A 9,242-nucleotide genomic window follows, 5' to 3' on the forward strand; every position below is an offset into this window, starting at 1 on the left:
ATTTGAATATCAAATTATCTGTGCATTATTAATGCTTGGGCAAAGGCAATATGGAGTGCTATTTCCTCTCTCCCTTAAAAATAAATTTAAATGTTTAGTTTCTTGATAGGTCAATTTTCCGTTAAGCAAGATGAAAAATCACACCTCCTGGATTCGATATCGGTATAAAGGATCATATTGTAGCTGTATAGACCGAAAAAAGACGTGAATCTTGTCCTTTAAAATCATCAAGCTAGCAGAAGTGACAGTTGACCCATTCGAAGAAATGCCGGTTAGTATTACGCCTGTTTAACCCTCCCCAAATAAAACAAAACAAAAACAAAACATTTAAACGATTTTAATAGGTTACTTTTTTCCGGAATATTTTCCACCTACCCGCCCCAGAAATATATACAGTGCTTTCAAATGACGAAGAACATAAATAAAAGAACACTAATTCTAGTCATTTCAGTATTGTCCTCGCACCGCCTTTCTTGACTTTGTTTAGTACTGAACAAAAATGCAACTTATGAGTTATTCAATTAAAATTGCATCTACTAATAGTATTTCAGACATTAATTACTAATTAAGGGGAATAACTAATTCATTAAAAGGCGTCTCACAAATATTAATCCCCGATGTCTAGAGATTAATTTACATATGTTAATTCGTTTTCTATAAAGATTTTGGGGGCGTTCAAAAATAATACCATAATGTTTTTAATTAAAATGTCAGTAGAAAAAACAGTATTGGATGAACAGAATTGTATATTTCTTGATTTACATCGATTCCACTCAGTAATTAACCTCCACATGATCCGAAAATTGTCGTTTTTAACCTATTTCAGAATATGTGCAGAAACAACATCCAATAACAGCCCGATATAACGAACTAGATTCCCCACGTAAAGTCAGATTTTTATTCCGAACCTCGTTGATATTGTTTGAACACCAAACTTTCTAGCGCATTTCATCCAAAAACCGATATTCTACATACGACATTTCCTCGTCTCATAGATGCGTTAGAAAAGAAATGTTTTCGTGGGAATATAATTTGAAAATGACCCTTCAAAGACAGTCGTTCCTGACAGAAGACAGGGACATCCTCACAAAGTAAGTGGCTTTATCTATTAACCAAATGGCTCACGCAAGAGGTGAAACTACCAGGTCGGTCAACAGGTTCACTGTACCGCGGAGGGATCCCAAGACTCAAATGAAGGGAGACAATTGGCACAGACACCTTTCAGGATTTAAATTTGTTATGAATTAATGTGATTTATAAGTCGTTTTACATTCTAATGCGACAAATACAAAACTATTCGATTTGGGATCTGTTTACACTGCGTGTGGAGATTTATTTCTGCGGAATGGGCTGTAGATCAGTAAATAAAATGGGTTTCTGGGAATTCCTCGTGATGACAGGAAGTTAAACGTGTGCGTGTTAGCCAGGTATGTTTTAATTATAGATATGCAGTAGTCTCTATTCTATCATCATGCAAATACACGTTTATAAGCGTAGCTGTGTATAATATCTGTAAGTACACAATGCACCACAGCATCTATTTGCGCTTATCAAATGTGTTTAGTATTTAATCGAAGGTACTGCTAATAGTTCTTGAGTTCTTGGTCGGGTTTCTGCCGGGGTCCTTGGAGTCCTTGGGAGTCCTTGCGCGCATCTTGGTGCATGTTCTGTCAGGGACATCTTTGATTTCTGTGCTGGCTCTAGTTTCCTCCCATAGTCCAAAGGCAAAAAGTTGATATTAACTGGCTTCTCTGAACTGTTCCCTGTGAACGTGCTCTGGCTAAACCCTTCTTTGCATTAAACGATCATTGGAAAACGGATGGATAGATTTTTGAAGCCTACAAATGTATTAAAACCGTTTAAAATACAACGAAAACAGATAGGGAGCTCATGTTGTACATATAGCGAACTACCACCGTGATCTAGTTTAAGCATCCAGATACAGTTCAGTGCGTTTATGTGCGTGGAACACAGGGTTTGTTTGCTTTTATTTTAATATGATCCCTGGCGACATGGGATATATGTAAAATGTAAAAGGACATTTAAATCATATTTCATAACATATAGCAAGTTTCAAGGCCGAAAGGTCTCGGTGCCAGTCATCTTCCTTCTCCTGCTTTTGGGGAGCTGTTCGCGGTCCTCTCGACTCCCGGGATCAATAACACCCCTCCCTATACAGGCCTTTACACAGGTACCTCTTCCTGCCACATCAAGAGCATAGGGATGCCCCAGCATTCAGCGCATAATTAAGATTAAAGCTTTACTAATTCAACAAATTAAAGCAGCTTTAACTTTTTTTTCCTGCATAGCACCTTTTTACTCCTTTATGGTAAGACATGGTACGCTTCTTCCCTCTTCCCAGCATGTTCCGCTGCCCTCTATTTTAATAATAATAATAATAATAATAATAATAATCATTCTTTGCATTTCTATAGTGTTTTCCAACATTAGAGTTCCTAATTTCATATCCACTTAATCAAGCATTGAGCTGCAGCCCCTCCTGGTCCTTGGTCATGTTTGACAGCCATCATGCACAAAATGCACCACTGTACAGCGGATCAAGTGGAGAAGGGTGGAGCGACTCTGCTGGTTCAGTTAGGCAGGGGATTTGGGGGAAACCAGATTATACAAATCAAGAATGGAATTTAGCTTTAATAACCGAATAGTCAGCACCTCAGTCACCACTGTCACCCCAGTCACCAGTTATTAAATTCTCATCTGAGCACCACCTACTGGTCACCAGTCACCATCACCCATTTATAGCAGCAACCTGGTTTTCCTCCGACACCTCCCATCCCAGTACTGACGAGACCCAGCCCTGCTGAGCTCCCGAATCTGATGAAATCAGGCTACAGGGAGGGAACACCGTAGCTCGAATGGCCCTAGTTACATGCAACAGACTGATTCTCTTTCGTTTTAAGCAGGCATGTCCACCTACAGCGAGCAGAATCAGAATAAGAGACAATCTGAAATCTTGTTGCTCTGGTACTAGGTGGTGTTTAACAGCCTGTATTTTACCAGGGATGAATCTAAAAGAAAACAAGAAAAATAGCAATGAACCCTGGCCTCTCCCCAACCCATTCTGGCACATCTGTCACCTGGCACACTGTCTTCCAGAAACAGACAGGGTTCTGTGTTCTCCAGAGCTTTTATTGCCTTCTTTCAAACGTATACATGGTTTAAACATTGCACGGATGCCATTCCGTTTAGATCTCACATGTTGCACCTACCTGCACTTTTTAATGATTATCCGGAACCATTATTTTTAAAACCAAAATGTAGATAGTGTATACCAACGATAAATAGCACACCCCAGACCATGTTACCAGCAGTAATCACAGTGCCTGTAAATAATCACACACTGATTCTGTAAATTCCTTAGACCTTGGCTCGTGATTTTGAAATCTGACAGGTTGCTTTCACAGACAAAGAGGAGTGCTGCAGGAGGTTATGGCAGCTTGTGGATTCTCCCATGGAGCACAGGCTAATCCTATCCCTGGCACATATTTTTTCAGGGGTTCTTTCCTGAAAATTATGTTTAAGAAAAGGAAACAATAAACCCAAGTGATAGGGAGCAAATGAGACATGGTGCCCATTCCAAAGCTGTACAGAGTTCCTTCTGAAAGCACACAGCTGCAGCAGAGGCAGAGAAGTGCAGTTTGCACGAGGTAAGGTGGAGGAATCACGTTAAAGGTGTTTGCTGCTTTCTCTGATGCAGATGATAGATTTTCCTCTCCCTCTGTTGGTGAGCTCCATGTAATCAGCTGAGAACAAAGGGGATTGCATTTGACACAGTTATACTACTGGCATGGACAGAGGGCAAAATATTTCCGTCTCATTTTGCTGTTTTGTGTATTTTTTTATATGCTGAGTTCTAATCCTTTTGCTAATCAGCTATTATTAAATTATAGCGCAGTTTCATTCGCTTAGACATAATTTGTGGCACACTTTGGACATCTGGACAGATAATTATGCGGAGATAATTTGCGGAAATGAAGTAAAGCCTTCGATGGAAGCGGAGATAACACAAACCTCAGTGAAGTGCCATGTGGTAATGAGTAAATTAATACACTGATTTATCTGCGGCAGTTGGCAGTCACAGGTCTAGCATGATCCTGCCAGAGGTGACCAGGCTCGCTCTGCACATGGTAGCTGAATCACAGGAACTGTAACAGGTTTTACATGTGTAATCTTTTCATACGGCTTGTGACAAAAGCTGCACTTGACCACTTGTCTTCAAGGCTCACCCATTTCATGCATGCCGCAAAAAAACATTGTCACTTAAGGGAATGATGACCCTACATGTTGCAGACGTACACATATTGTGTTAACGTGCCAAGCTGTTCTGTTGTGCACAATAAGGGAAGGTGCACTGTAATCCTGTCTGAACTAGGGGTTAATCAGATTTAGAAACATGAAAACCTGCACAGTCCTGCAACCTCTCTGTAGTTTTATGTATGCAGCTACCACTACATGCATATGCTGATGGTCTGTCTCCATGGATACAGAGCCCATTCTTATGTTGTTTGTGGGGAATGCATTCTCAGCAAGCACAAGACAACATTTTGGAAGGGGTGAGTGTAGTGATGTCCTTGTGTGAAGTGACAGTGGGTGTGGTATCTTGTTCAGAAGTAATTCCGAGCAAAGCATTTTTTATCACTGCTGACAACTAACTATGTGAAACTCTAGTCTCTTTTTAACACACAATGTTTAGGGCTCTGCAGTATACGAACTATCTGGTCTTCAAGGCAATCAGTGGAGTATATTAAACTGTATGTGCAGAATGGAGTTAAGTACCACTCTTAAAAGAATCTCTAATCAGCTCGGGTTTCACTTTGGTAACAAACAAAACTGCAATAAAAGTATAGTTTAACCTTAAAATGAGCCTTTTATATCTCTGATGGTTCACAACTGAAATAGTGAGCGATCATATCACCTTCATCTCCAGACAGTATCTTCAATCCAACAGCAGCTTCACATCTGGAATGCGTCATCAGTTAAGTGGTCCTCTGCAGGAATGAATGCTAGCTGGCCTTTGGAATGTTGTGCACTCATTGAACTAAATACATAATAATGAAAGATATGGATGCATTTTTGAAATAAAACATAATTTGCATCTGCTCCATATTCTCAAAGCTTTTCCATCCAACGGCTAAAATAAAAAAAGAATGTTTCCCCCCCCAAAAAAAGCAATCGCAATTACCTGATCACCAGTTGAAACTAATTAGAAGCCATTAAGTGGAAATTTCATTACGGGTAATGAAGAAATCAATGTTATCGTGATATGCTAATGATACATCACCCAGACAAGACAAACCCATCTATTCATCTGCAGCCTGAGCTAGTTTAAATTAAATCCCAGGCTCACAGACCAGTCAATTTTGGTGAAGTTCGTAGCCCCCACTCCTCAGCCACTTTTATTATAATCAGGCAATGCTTTGTTGTTTATTGTTAGGAGAACCCCTAAAGCTTTTAATAATCCATCTACATATGAAAATGACTGCAGCCTGATTTACATGCATAAGAAGGATGTACTAATAAGGCTGTAGATTAAGAGAAGATTTAGTTCAGTCGTTCGTGTAGATTGGGTGTCCCATCAAAGGCCAGAAGATCTGACGACTGAAGATTAAAAGACAAACAGCTGTTGCAAAAATGTGTTGTTTTTTTTATTCCATTGCAGACTTGTGGACTTTTTAGCATGCGCCCGACTGTTCCTAAGCTTGTGTCTGCTGATATCAGGGGAAAGTCCTGTGGTCTAAATGCTGTACTAGCAGATGAGCTACAGATTTCAGAAAGCAGTGGAACCTACAACAGTCCTAGTGCGAGGAACAAAATTTGGAATTGTTGAAATGTGATTATAGGAGAGTGCGTGAGGAAAACACAAACCTGACAAACTGGGCACTGATTGCATTACAGAGAGCCATGCAAGCTAAACACGAATGACATTCCTGTGCAGGACACTGTCTTTGAAAACAATTCTGCAGAGTGCCACAGTTAAAACAGTTGCTTTCATTTTCTTAACATTGTCCAGTTTTCAGACATTCTGTAGTTACTGTTACAGTTTCAGAACAAAAGTGTGGGTTTTCAGTTCCCTGACACGCTTGATGCTTGTATCAAATAGATAATCTTGGCATCAGGATGAATCTGATTTGAACTCTGACCTCTGTAAAAGAAAGTCAGGACAAATATCCCACGGCAGCAAGGTGACAGAAAATGAATTAGAGCCAAAAAGCCACAGGACAAAAAGGCAATTTCCAATGGTTTCTCCACTTGGTGTTTTCATTTTGATACCTGACCATTTAATTGAACAGCTGCGCGATTAGCCGGTTCTCATCATTATAAATACTCAAAGACCTTTCACTTTGGAGGAAGTGTTAATGAGCTTTGTGATGGGTTTGCATTAGCTACCTCTCTTACATGAGCCAGGGCCCTTTACATACTGCATAAACTGGATTGTTCAGTCTGTAATCTAAAATTAATCATGTTTGTGTAAGCACTCCAGTGCTGTTTTGTTTTATGTTGTATTATTGATGACAATTTTTTATAACGTTAATGTGCTATATATAGAAATAAATGATCAACATGAGACAATTCTAGCAGATGACAGAAGTTTTCACGATGAGGAATTAGCTACTGCTCCCCATGCTGATCAGGTGGGTTAGTGTGCTCGTGCCAGCAAGTTCCATAACCTTGCACTACTATTAAAAAGTGCTGCCAGATATGTGTTATACATCCTGAAAGACACTGAAAATGCAACAGGTGAGCATAAGGTCCACATGCTTGAGCTGTGTTGTTATTGCCTTTTGGAATGTTAAAACACTATACTGACATATTGTATGTAACCAGGTTATTTAAAGTAGGCAAGCTCAATTTATTTTTCATTAATATAACTGAAATTGAAATCAAGCACTCTACTGTAAATTCTGCTACTTCCTAGACAACACAAATGTATAAAGGGAAGCCAGCAGGCAGTCTGTATGCTCTAGGATACAGGGACAGTACCCTTGTATGTAGTAAAGTATGTAGTGTACAGGGAAAGTTGGTATCCTATTGTCGTCCCTCATTGTATTCAAACAGTATGGTATTGTGTTCTAGTGCAGCAACACAACCTGTAACTAAATTAAATGGGACCAGAATGAACAGAAAGTTGCGCGATGACAAATAATAGAAAAACCTGATTTTCTATGTATATCCAGAGAAATAAAGGACCTTGAATGGTTTCCCAAGACCCTGTCAAGTGGGAAATGCACTCCTGACACAAAGCGAGTTTGCTACCTCCAGCTTTCTCAGGGCTCTTCCACAATAGCTTGTTTCTGAGCTGCCTGTCGGCATTGCTTAATTAGGCGAGGAGTTGATTAATTTGTGGTAATTGACAGCTAATTAAAGGCTCGAGGGCACATCGAATTGACGTTTATCAGGGTGGTTGGGGCTCAGAGGGGTCAGGGAGAAGTGTTGCTGATGGCTGGCTTTTAGGGACGCCCATCCTTAGGAAGTGACCCCAACATCAGCAACACGTCACGACAGGCCGAAAGTATCTGAGCTTCCTGCTCAGGAAAGGTCTGAAGCACAAACACACTTGTAGACCAAATTACTCATTTGAGCATCCAAGGAAAGAGTTTGATGGATTCCTTAAAAAAAAAATTGGGATGAATTTTGTTCTCTTCCGAAACCAAAAGGCTCTTGCTTTATTTGAAGTAGACAGGTTACTGTGTGTCATAAATCCATAATTCCCATCTTATAATGAAATTTTCTGAACTTCCACATCAGGCATTCAAAGAAAGTCTATAAACTATATCATACACAAGAAAGTGGAAAGAAGTAGCATTCTTTGAGAAATCCATTTGTAAACAGGAAAAACCTGTGAAACTTGTTTCCTCTGGAACAATAGAGAACATTGTTAAATATACAACAATTTTGTGTGAATAGTTTACCTGTTGTCTTGTGCAAATGATTACTGATAACAATTGGGGAACTCGAAGAGCATCTCATAGTCCTGAGTGAAAGGTCAGACACCTGTCCGCATTTCTATTGACCTACCAAAAAAGGCTCAACAGGAGTCTCAGAATGCACAATAATATTACTGCCAGCACTGCAGTACATTTGTGATGTGTGGAGGGAGAAAAGAGAACTCAGTGCACCTCCCATTTATAAAAACGTTTTGAAAATTTTACATGAACTCCAAAACATCTTGTCTGGGAAATATGGAGCAGCCGTTTTGCAGTGGCTGTCGAAACCCGTGTGAATCGGAAAGACAATTAGGGGCTTATTAGCTGCCTGGGGAGATGTGTAACTTGTGCAGTAACCACTTGCCAAAATGGCCAAAGTTTTAGCGACATCTCCAGCTGAGAACAGTCCGAAGCATTGTCTCACCTAATTACAATGAATGGGTCTCTTTTTGTTTCCAATTCGCCATGCTTGTCCGATTCTCTTTTTGCCTGACCGCTAACTCTGTCCACGGTGGAAGTGTGCTAATTAGAAAAGAAATGGCCCTAGTAATTATGTCAACTCTTGTTACAATGGACGACAATGCGCAATATTATTTTTATGCAATGTTTTGTGTAAGGCCTCCGCTTCCAATTCTCATTAAGTGAAAAATTGCATCATACAGAGGACTAGTCCAGTGTCAGAGCTACTTATATTTCCAGACCTAAAGAAGCGGTTTAATGGAGAATGTCTGTGAAATGGTGCAGGCATGAAGTTATTGCCCTAATTAATAAGTTTTAGGCCCTCCAAACAGTTTCTACATTAAGGTGACTGCAGGAAGTTTAGTGTTTTTTTTACATGAGAATCCTTTCTTATGCCAACTGCCTCCCTAGTTCATCTCTTACAAATTCTGCCAGTAAGGTTTACTCTAAAAATCAGTCCCCATCAACCAATTTTCATTAGACATACTTGAGACCTAAACTTTAACCAAATAGCCAAACTGAAGACATCTTAGAAGTTAACTTAGTTTTTATAAAGAATATAAAGCTTTTATAAAATTAACAAGTGTCACTTCAGACGTGGGGCCAGATCAACATAAAACACTGAACTACCCACCAATTGCAAGCTTGGCTTTCTGAGTTTTCTGGAGGGCTGTTGTGTTAGCAAGCGTTCAATTCCAGCTCTGTCTTAACATGTCACACCAGTTGTTTACTGGCTTAACTGGACAAATTTTACATGTTTTCTCAGTTCTTCAGGTGCTGTTGATTTAAAGACTCAAACCCTGCAGACACATGCACTCCAAGACTAGGATTGGATAC

This window comes from Atractosteus spatula, chromosome 9 (genome assembly GCF_055471065.1).
Source record: "Atractosteus spatula isolate fAtrSpa1 chromosome 9, fAtrSpa1.hap1, whole genome shotgun sequence".
In the NCBI taxonomy this organism is placed as follows: Eukaryota; Metazoa; Chordata; class Actinopteri; order Semionotiformes; family Lepisosteidae; genus Atractosteus; species Atractosteus spatula.